Genomic DNA, 12,160 nt, shown 5'->3' on the forward strand with positions numbered 1-12,160 from the left:
AAATGTTGAAGTTTCAGAATTAGGCTCAATTTGCCAAAATTGTGCATTTTCACCAGACCCGGGGTGGTCAAAATCAACAAAATCGAATAATTTTTTTTATTTCCAATATAGTTTCCACAGTCTCCGCAGATGTTCAAAAATGTATTTTAAGGTTTAAATTTTGTATTTTTAGCTCAAAATGTTGAAGTTTAAGAAGTAAGCCAAATTTGCCAAAATTGTGCATTTTCACCAGACCTGGGGTCGTCAAAATCAACAAAATCGAATATATTTTTTTATTCCCCATATCGTTTGCGCAGTCTCCGCAGATGTTCAAAAATGTATTTTAAGGTTTAAATTTTGTATTTTGAGCTCAAAATGTTGAAGTTTAAGAAGTAAGCCAAATTTGCCAAAATTGTGCATTTTCACCAGACCTGGGGTGGTCAAAATCAACAAAATCGAATATATTTTTTTATTCCCCATATCGTTTGCGCAGTCTCCGCAGATGTTCAAAAATGTATTTTAAGGTTTAAATTTTGTATTTTGAGTTCAAAATGTTGAAGTTTAAGAAGTAAGCCCAATTTGCCAAAATTGAGCATTTTCACCAGACCCGGGGTGGTCAAAATCAACAAAATCGAATATATTTTTTTATTCCCCATATTGTTTGCGCAGTCTCCGCAAATGTTGAAAAATGTATTTTAAGGTTTAAATCATTTATTTTTTTTACCTCAAAATGTTGAAGTTTCAGAATTAGGCTCAATTTGCCAAAATTGTGCATTTTCACCAGACCCGGGATGGTCAAAATCAACAAAATCGAATATATTTTTTTATTCCCCATATCGTTTGCGCAGTCTCTGCAGATGTTCAAAAATGCATTTTAAGGTTTAAATTTTGTATTTTGAGCTCAAAATGTTGAAGTTGAAGAAGTAAGCCCAATTTGCCAAAATTGTACATTTTCACCAGACCCGGGGTCGTCAAAATCAACAAAATCGAATATATTTTTTTATTCCCCATATCGTTTGCGCAGTCTCCGCAGATGTTCAAAAATGTATTTTAAGGTTTAAATTTTGTATTTTGAGCTCAAAATGTTGAAGTTTAAGAAGTAAGCCCAATTTGCCAAAATTGTACATTTTCACCAGACCCGGGGTGGTCAAAATCAACAAAATCGAACAGTTTTTTTTATTCCCCATATCGTTTGCGCAGTCTCCGCAGATGTTGAAAAATGTATTTTAAGGTTTAAATTTTGTATTTTTAGCTCAAAATGTTGAAGTTGAAGAAGTTAACCCAATTTGCCAAAATTGTGCATTTTCACCAGACCCGGGGTGGTCAAAATTAACAAAATCGAATATATATTTTTTTATTCCCCATATCGTTTGCGCAGTCTCCGCAGATGCGTAAAAATGTATTTTAAGCTTTAAATGAATTTGTATTTTTAGCTCAAAATGTTGAAGTTTCAGAAGTAAGCCCAAATTGCAAAAATTGAGCATTTTCACCAGACCCGGGGTGGTCAAAATCAACAAAATCGAATAAATATTTTTATATCTCATATCGTTTGCGCAGTCTCCGCAGATGTTCAAAAATGTATTTTAAGGTTTAAATTTTGTATTTTTAGCTCAAAATGTTGAAGTTTAAGAAGTGAGCCCTATTTGCCAAAATTGTGCATTTTCACCAGACCCGGGGTTGTCAAAATCAACAAAATCGAATAATTTTTTTTATTCCCGATATCGTTTGCCCAGTCTCTGCAGATGTTCAAAAATGTATTTTAAGGTTTACATTTTGTATTTTGAGCACTAAATGTTGAAGTTTCAGAAGTAAGCCCAATTTGCCAAAATTGTACATTTTCACCAGACCTGTGGTGGTCAAAATCAACAAAATCGAATATATTTTTTTATTCCCCATATCGTTTGCGCAGTCTCCGCAGATGTTGAAAAATGTATTTTAAGGTTTAAATTTTGTATTTTGAGCTCAAAATGTTGAAGTTTAAGAAGTAAGCCCAATTTGCCAAAATTGTACATTTTCACCAGACATGGGGTGGTCAAAATCAACAAAATCGAACAGTTTTTTTTATTCCCCATATCGTTTGCGCAGTCTCAGCAGATGTTGAAAAATGTATTTTAAGGTTTAAATTTTGTATTTTTAGCTCAAAATGTTGAAGTTGAAGAAGTTAACCCAATTTGCCAAAATTGTGCATTTTCACCAGACCCGGGGTGGTCAAAATTAACAAAATCGAATATATATTTTTTTATTCCCCATATCGTTTGCGCAGTCTCCGCAGATGTGTAAAAATGTATTTTAAGCTTTAAATGAATTTGTATTTTTAGCTCAAAATGTTGAAGTTTCAGAAGTAAGCCCAAATTGCAAAAATTGAGCATTTTCACCAGACCCGGGGTGGTCAAAATCAACAAAATCGAATAAATATTTTTATATCTCATATCGTTTGCGCAGTCTCCGCAGATGTTCAAAAATGTATTTTAAGGTTTAAATTTTGTATTTTTAGCTCAAAATGTTGAAGTTTAAGAAGTGAGCCCTATTTGCCAAAATTGTGCATTTTCACCAGACCCGGGGTTGTCAAAATCAACAAAATCGAATAATTTTTTTTATTCCCGATATCGTTTGCCCAGTCTCTGCAGATGTTCAAAAATGTATTTTAAGGTTTACATTTTGTATTTTGAGCACTAAATGTTGAAGTTTCAGAAGTAAGCCCAATTTGCCAAAATTGAGCATTTTCACCAGACCCGGGGTGGTCAAAATCAACAAAATCGAAAGTCTTTTTTTTTTCCCATATTGTTTTCGCAGTCTCAGTACATGTTCAAAAATGTATTTTAAGGTTTAAATAATTTATTTTTTCTACCTCAAAATGTTGTAGTTTCAGAATTGGGCTCAATTTGCCAAAATTGTGCATTTTCACCAGACCCGGCGTGGTCAAAATCAACAAAATCGAATAATTTTTTTTATTCCCCATATCGTTTGTGCAGTCTCCGCAGATGTTCAAAAATGTATTTTAAGGTTTAAATTTTGTATTTTGAGCTCAAAATGTTGAAGTTGAAGAAGTAAGCCCAATTTGCCAAAATTGTACATTTTCACCAGACCTGTGGTGGTCAAAATCAACAAAATCGAATATATTTTTGTATTCCCCATATCGTTTGCGCAGTCTCCGCAGATGTTGAAAAATGTATTTTAAGGTTTAAATTTTGTATTTTGAGCTCAAAATGTTGAAGTTTAAGAAGTAAGCCCAATTTGCCAAAATTGTACATTTTCACCAGACCTGGGGTGGTCAAAATCAACAAAATCGAACAGTTTTTTTTATTCCCCATATCGTTTGCGCAGTCTCCGCAGATGTTGAAAAATGTATTTTAAGGTTTAAATTTTGTATTTTGAGCTCAAAATGTTGAAGTTTCAGAAGTAAGCCTAATTTGCCAAAATTGACCATTTTCACCAGACCCGGGGTGGTCAAAATCAACAAAATCGAAAGTCTTTTTTTTATTCCCCATATTGTTTGCGCAGTCTCCGCAAATGTTCAAAAATGTATTTTAAGGTTTAAATCATTTATTTTTTTTACCTCAAAATGTTGAAGTTTCAGAATTAGGCTCAATTTGCCAAAATTGCGCATTTTCACCAGACCCGGGGTGGTCAAAATCAACAAAATCGAATATATTTTTTTATTCCCCATATCGTTTGCACAGTCTCCGCAGATGTTTAAAAATGCATTTTAAGGTTTAAATTTTGTATGTTGAGCTCAAAATGTTGAAGTTGAAGAAGTAAGCCCTATTTGCCAAAATTGAGAATTTTCACCAGACCTGGGGTCGTCAAAATCAACAAAATCGAATAATTTTTTTTATTCCCCATATCGTTTGCGCAGTCTCCGCAGATGTTCAAAAATGTATTTTAAGGTTTAAATTTTGTATTTTGAGCTCAAAATGTTGAAGTTTAAGAAGTGAGCCCTATTTGCCAAAATTGTGCATTTTCACCAGACCCGGGGTGGTCAAAATCAACAAAATCGAATAATTTTTTTTATTCCCCATATCGTTTGCGCAGTCTCCGCAGATGTTCAAAAATGTATTTTAAGGTTTAAATTTTGTATTTTGAGCTCAAAATGTTGAAGTTTAAGAAGTAAGCCCAATTTGACAAAATTGTACATTTTCACCAGACCTGGGGTGGTCAAAATCAACAAAATCGAACAGTTTTTTTGATTCCCCATATCGTTTGCGCAGTCTCCGCAGATGTTCAAAAATGTATTTTAAGGTTTAAATTTTGTATTTTGAGCTCAAAATGTTGAAGTTTAAGAAGTAAGCCCAATTTGCCAAAATTGAGCATTTTCACCAGACCCGGGGTGGTCAAAATCAACAAAATCGAAAATCTTTTTATATCACATATCGGTTGTGCAGTCTCCGCAGATGTTCAAAAATGTATTTTAAGGTTTAAATTTTGTATTTTGAGCACAAAATGTTGAAGTTGAAGAAGTAAGCCTAATTTGCCAAAATTGTACATTTTCACCAGACCCGGGGTGGTCAAAATCAACAAAATCGAATATATTTTTTTATTCCCCATATCGTTTGCGCAGTCTCCGCAAATGTTCAAATATGTATTTTAAGGTTTAAATCATTAATTTTTTTACCTCAAAATGTTGAAGTTTCAGAATTAGGCTCAATTTGCCAAAATTGTGCATTTTCACCAGACCCGGGGTGGTCAAAATCAACAAAATCGAATATATTTTTTTATTCCCCATATCGTTTGCACAGTCTCTGCAGATGTTTAAAAATGTATTTTAAGGTTTAAATTTTGTATTTTGAGCTCAAAATGTTGAAGTTGAAGAAGTAAGCCCAATTTGCCAAAATTGAGCATTTTCACCAGACCCGGGGTGGTCAAAATCAACAAAATCGAATATATTTTTTTATTCCCCATATCGTTTGCGCAGTCTCCGCAGATGTTGAAAAATGTATTTTAAGGTTTAAATTTTGTATTTTGAGCTCAAAATGTTGAAGTTTAAGAAGTAAGCCCAATTTGCCAAAATTGTACATTTTCACCAGACCCGGGGTGGTCAAAATCAACAAAATCGAACAGTTTTTTTTATTCCCCATATCGTTTGTGCAGTCTCCGCAGATGTTTAAAAATGTATTTTAAGGTTTAAATTTTGTATTTTGAGTTCAAAATGTTGAAGTTTAAGAAGTAAGCCCAATTTGCCAAAATTGAGCATTTTCACCAGACCCGGGGTGGTCAAAATCAACAAAATCGAAAATCTTTTTATATCACATATCGGTTGTGCAGTCTCCGCAGATGTTCAAAAATGTATTTTAAGGTTTAAATTTTGTATTTTGAGCACAAAATGTTGAAGTTGAAGAAGTAAGCCCAATTTGCCAAAATTGAGCATTTTCACCAGACCCATGGTGGTCAAAATCAACAAAATCGAATATATTTTTTTATTCCCCATATTGTTTGCGCAGTCTCCGCAAATGTTCAAAAATGTATTTTAAGGTTTAAATCATTTATTTTTTTTACCTCAAAATGTTGAAGTTTCAGAATTAGGCTCAATTTGCCAAAATTGTGCATTTTCACCAGACCCGGGGTGGTCAAAATCAACAAAATCGAAGATATTTTTTTATTCCCCATATCGTTTGCGCAGTCTCCGCAGATGTGTAAAAATGTATTTTAAGCTTTAAATGAATTTGTATTTTCAGCTCAAAATGTTGAAGTTTCAGAAGTAAGCCCAAATTGCAAAAATTGAGCATTTTCACCAGACCCGGGGTGGTCAAAATCAACAAAATCGAATAAATATTTTTATATCTCATATCGTTTGCGCAGTCTCCGCAGATGTTCAAAAATGTATTTTAAGGTTTAAATTTTGTATTTTGAGCTCAAAATGTTGAAGTTTAAGAAGTGAGCCCTATTTGCCAAAATTGTGCATTTTCACCAGACCCGGGGTGGTCAAAATCAACAAAATCCAATAATTTTTTTTATTCCCCATATCGTTTGCCCAGTCTCTGCAGATGTTCAAAAATGTATTTTAAGGTTTAAATTTTGTATTTTGAGCACTAAGTGTTGAAGTTTCAGAAGTAAGCCCAATTTGCCAAAATTGAGCATTTTCACCAGACCCGGGGTGGTCAAAATCAACAAAATCGAAAGTCTTTTTTTTTTCCCATATTGTTTTCGCAGTCTCAGTACATGTTCAAAAATGTATTTTAAGGTTTAAATAATTTATTTTTTTTACCTCAAAATGTTGTAGTTTCAGAATTGGGCTCAATTTGCCAAAATTGTCCATTTTCACCAGACCCGGCGTGGTCAAAATCAACAAAATCGAATAATTTTTTTTATTCCCCATATCGTTTGTGCAGTCTCCGCAGATGTTCAAAAATGTATTTTAAGGTTTAAATTTTGTATTTTGAGCTCAAAATGTTGAAGTTGAAGAAGTAAGCCCAATTTGCCAAAATTGTACATTTTCACCAGACCCGGGGTGGTCAAAATCAACAAAATCGAATATATTTTTTTATTCCCCATATCGTTTGCGCAGTCTCCGCAGATGTTGAAAAATGTATTTTAAGGTTTAAATTTTGTATTTTGAGCTCAAAATGTTGAAGTTTAAGAAGTAAGCCCAATTTGCCAAAATTGTACATTTTCACCAGACCTGGGGTGGTCAAAATCAACAAAATCGAACAGTTTTTTTTATTCCCCATATCGTTTGCGCAGTCTCCGCAGATGTTCAAAAATGTATTTTAAGGTTTAAATTTTGTATTTTGAGCTCAAAATGTTGAAGTTTCAGAATTAGGCTCAATTTGCCAAAATTGTGCATTTTCACCAGACCCGGGATGGTCAAAATCAACAAAATCGAATATATTTTTTTATTCCCCATATCGTTTGCGCAGTCTCTGCAGATGTTCAAAAATGCATTTTAAGGTTTAAATTTTGTATGTTGATCTCAAAATGTTGAAGTTGAAGAAGTAAGCCCTATTTGCCAAAATTGAGCATTTTCACCAGACCTGGGGTCGTCAAAATCAACAAAATCGAATAATTTTTTTTATTCCCCATATCGTTTGCGCAGTCTCCGCAGATGTTCAAAAATGTATTTTAAGGTTTAAATTTTGTATTTTGAGCTCAAAATGTTGAAGTTTAAGAAGTGAGCCCTATTTGCCAAAATTGTACATTTTCACCAGACCCGGGGTGGTCAAAATCAACAAAATCGAAGAAATTTTTTTATTCCCCATATCGTTTGCGCAGTCTCCGCAGATGTTGAAAAATGTATTTTAAGGTTTAAATTTTGTATTTTGAGCTCAAAATGTTGAAGTTGAAGAAGTAAGCCCAATTTGCCAAAATTGTACATTTTCACCAGACCTGGGGTGGTCAAAATCAACAAAATCGAATATATTTTTTTTTATTCCCCATATTGTTTGCGCAGTCTCCGCAGATGTTCAAAAATGTATTTTAAGGTTTAAATTTTGTATTTTTAGCTCAAAATGTTGTAGTCTCAGAAGTAAGCCTAATTTGCCAAAATTGACCATTTTCACCAGACCCGGGGTGGTCAAAATCAACAAAATCGAAAGTCTTTTTTTTATTCCCCATATTGTTTGCGCAGTCTCCGCAAATGTTCAAAAATGTATTTTAAGGTTTAAATCATTTATTTTTTTTACCTCAAAATGTTGAAGTTTCAGAATTAGGCTCAATTTGCCAAAATTGCGCATTTTCACCAGACCCGGGGTGGTCAAAATCAACAAAATCGAATATATTTTTTTATTCCCCATATCGTTTGCACAGTCTCCGCAGATGTTTAAAAATGCATTTTAAGGTTTAAATTTTGTATGTTGAGCTCAAAATGTTGAAGTTGAAGAAGTAAGCCCTATTTGCCAAAATTGAGCATTTTCACCAGACCTCGGGTCGTCAAAATCAACAAAATCGAATAATTTTTTTTATTCCCCATATCGTTTGCGCAGTCTCCGCAGATGTTCAAAAATGTATTTTAAGGTTTAAATTTTGTATTTTGAGCTCAAAATGTTGAAGTTTAAGAAGTGAGCCCTATTTGCCAAAATTGTGCATTTTCACCAGACCCGGGGTGGTCAAAATCAACAAAATCGAATAATTTTTTTTATTCCCCATATCGTTTGCGCAGTCTCCGCAGATGTTGAAAAATGTATTTTAAGGTTTAAATTTTGTATGTTGAGCTCAAAATGTTGAAGTTGAAGAAGTAAGCCCTATTTGCCAAAATTGAGCATTTTCACCAGACCTGGGGTCGTCAAAATCAACAAAATCGAATAATTTTTTTTATTCCCCATATCGTTTGCGCAGTCTCCGCAGATGTTCAAAAATGTATTTTAAGGTTTAAATTTTGTATTTTGAGCTCAAAATGTTGAAGTTTAAGAAGTGAGCCCTATTTGCCAAAATTGTGCATTTTCACCAGACCCGGGGTGGTCAAAATCAACAAAATCGAATAATTTTTTTTATTCCCCATATCGTTTGCGCAGTCTCCGCAGATGTTGAAAAATGTATTTTAAGGTTTAAATTTTTGTATTTTGAGCACAAAATGTTGAAGTTCATGAAGTTAGCCCAATTTGCCAAAATTGTGCATTTTCACCAGACCTGGGGTGGTCAAAATCAACAAAATCGAAATTCCTTTTTTTTCCCCATATTGTTTTCGCAGTCTCAGTAGATGTTAAAAAATGTATTTTAGGTTTAAATAATTGATTTTTTTTACCTCAAAACGTTGTAGTTTCAGAATTAGGCTCAATTTGCCAAAATTGTGCATTTTCACCAGACCCGGGGTGGTCAAAATCAACAAAATCGAATATATTTTTTTATTCCCCATATCGTTTGCGCAGTCTCCGCAAATGTTCAAAAATGTATTTTAAGGTTTAAATCATTAATTTTTTTACCTCAAAATGTTGAAGTTTCAGAATTAGGCTCAATTTGCCAAAATTGTGCATTTTCACCAGACCCGGGGTGGTCAAAATCAACAAAATCGAATATATTTTTTTATTCCCCATATCGTTTGCACAGTCTCTGCAGATGTTTAAAAATGCATTTTAAGGTTTAAATTTTGTATTTTGAGCTCAAAATGTTGAAGTTGAAGAAGTAAGCCTAATTTGCCAAAATTGTACATTTTAACCAGACCCGGGGTGGTCAAAATCAACAAAATCGAAGATATTTTTTTATTCCCCATATCGTTTGCGCAGTCTCCGCAAATGTTCAAAAATGTATTTTAAGGTTGAAATCATTAATTTTTTTACCTCAAAATGTTGAAGTTTCAGAATTAGGCTCAATTTGCCAAAATTGTGCATTTTCACCAGACCCGGGGTGGTCAAAATCAACAAAATCGAATATATTTTTTTATTCCCCATATCGTTTGCACAGTCTCTGCAGATGTTTAAAAATGCATTTTAAGGTTTAAATTTTGTATTTTTAGCTCAAAATGTTGAAGTTGAAGAAGTAAGCCCAATTTGCCAAAATTGAGCATTTTCACCAGACCCGGGGTGGTCAAAATCAACAAAATCGAATATATTTTTTTATTCCCCATATCGTTTGCGCAGTCTCCGCAGATGTTGAAAAATGTATTTTAAGGTTTAAATTTTGTATTTTGAGCTCAAAATGTTGAAGTTTAAGAAGTAAGCCCAATTTGCCAAAATTGTACATTTTCACCAGACCCGGGGTGGTCAAAATCAACTGACTGACTGACTATGGTTTTACGCCGCTTTTAGCAATATTCCAGCAATATCACGGCGGGGGACACCAGAAATGGGCTTCACACATTGTACCCATGTCGGGAATCGAACCCGGGTCTTCGGCGTGACGAGCGAACGCTTTAACCACTAGGCTACCCGACCGCCCCTCAAAATCAACAAAATCGAACAGTTTTTTTTATTCCCCATATCGTTTGCGCAGTCTCCGCAGATGTTTAAAAATGTATTTTAAGGTTTAAATTTTGTATTTTGAGTTCAAAATGTTGAAGTTTAAGAAGTAAGCCCAATTTGCCAAAATTGAGCATTTTCACCAGACCCGGGGTGGTCAAAATCAACAAAATCGAAAATCTTTTTATATCACATATCGGTTGTGCAGTCTCCGCAGATGTTCAAAAATGTATTTTAAGGTTTAAATTTTGTATTTTGAGCACAAAATGTTGAAGTTGAAGAAGTAAGCCCAATTTGCCAAAATTGAGCATTTTCACCAGACCCATGGTGGTCAAAATCAACAAAATCGAATATATTTTTTTATTCCCCATATTGTTTGCGCAGTCTCCGCAAATGTTCAAAAATGTATTTTAAGGTTTAAATCATTTATTTTTTTTACCTCAAAATGTTGAAGTTTCAGAATTAGGCTCAATTTGCCAAAATTGTGCATTTTCACCAGACCCGGGGTGGTCAAAATCAACAAAATGGAATATATTTTTTTATTCCCCATATCGTTTGCGCAGTCTCCGCAGATGTGTAAAAATGTATTTTAAGCTTTAAATGAATTTGTATTTTCAGCTCAAAATGTTGAAGTTTCAGAAGTAAGCCCAAATTGCAAAAATTGAGCATTTTCACCAGACCCGGGGTGGTCAAAATCAACAAAATCGAATAAATATTTTTATATCTCATATCGTTTGCGCAGTCTCCGCAGATGTTCAAAAATGTATTTTAAGGTTTAAATTTTGTATTTTTAGCTCAAAATGTTGAAGTTTAAGAAGTGAGCCCTATTTGCCAAAATTGTGCATTTTCACCAGACCCGGGGTTGTCAAAATCAACAAAATCCAATAATTTTTTTTATTCCCCATATCGTTTGCCCAGTCTCTGCAGATGTTCAAAAATGTATTTTAAGGTTTACATTTTGTATTTTGAGCACTAAATGTTGAAGTTTAAGAAGTAAGCCCAATTTGCCAAAATAGAGCATTTTCACCAGACCCGGGGTGGTCAAAATCAACAAAATCGAAAGTCTTTTTTTTTTCCCATATTGTTTTCGCAGTCTCAGTACATGTTCAAAAATGTATTTTAAGGTTTAAATAATTTATTTTTTTTACCTCAAAATGTTGTAGTTTCAGAATTGGGCTCAATTTGCCAAAATTGTGCATTTTCACCAGACCCGGCGTGGTCAAAATCAACAAAATCGAATAATTTTTTTTATTCCCCATATCGTTTGTGCAGTCTCCGCAGATGTTCAAAAATGTATTTTAAGGTTTAAATTTTGTATTTTGAGCTCAAAATGTTGAAGTTTAAGAAGTAAGCCCAATTTGCCAAAATTGTACATTTTCACCAGACCTGGGGTGGTCAAAATCAACAAAATCGAACAGTTTTTTTTATTCCCCATATCGTTTGCGCAGTCTCCGCAGATGTTCAAAAATGTATTTTAAGGTTTAAATTTTGTATTTTGAGCTCAAAATGTTGAAGTTTCAGAAGTAAGCCCAGTTTGCCAAAATTGTACATTTTCACCAGACCCGGGGTGGTCAAAATTAACAAAATCGAATATATTTTTTTTTATTCCCCATATTGTTTGCGCAGTCTCCGCAGATGTTCAAAAATGTATTTTAAGGTTTAAATTTTGTATTTTTAGCTCAAAATGTTGTAGTTTCAGAAGTAAGCCTAATTTGCCAAAATTGACCATTTTCACCAGACCCGGGGTGGTCAAAATCAACAAAATCGAAAGTCTTTTTTTTATTCCCCATATTGTTTGCGCAGTCTCCGCAAATGTTCAAAAATGTATTTTAAGGTTTAAATCATTTATTTTTTTTACCTCAAAATGTTGAAGTTTCAGAATTAGGCTCAATTTGCCAAAATTGCGCATTTTCACCAGACCCGGGGTGGTCAAAATCAACAAAATCGAATATATTTTTTTATTCCCCATATCGTTTGCACAGTCTCCGCAGATGTTTAAAAATGCATTTTAAGGTTTAAATTTTGTATGTTGAGCTCAAAATGTTGAAGTTGAAGAAGTAAGCCCTATTTGCCAAAATTGAGCATTTTCACCAGACCTGGGGTCGTCAAAATCAACAAAATCGAATAATTTTTTTTATTCCCCATATCGTTTGCGCAGTCTCCGCAGATGTTCAAAAATGTATTTTAAGGTTTAAATTTTGTATTTTGAGCTCAAAATGTTGAAGTTTAAGAAGTGAGCCCTATTTGCCAAAATTGTGCATTTTCACCAGACCCGGGGTGGTCAAAATCAACAAAATCGAATAATTTTTTTTATTCCCCATATCGTTTGCGCAGTCTCCGCAGATGTTGAAAAATGT

This window comes from Haliotis rufescens, unplaced genomic scaffold, assembly GCF_023055435.1.
Source record: "Haliotis rufescens isolate VD_foot unplaced genomic scaffold, xgHalRufe1.0.p SCAF_8, whole genome shotgun sequence".
Taxonomy (NCBI): domain Eukaryota; kingdom Metazoa; phylum Mollusca; class Gastropoda; order Lepetellida; family Haliotidae; genus Haliotis; species Haliotis rufescens.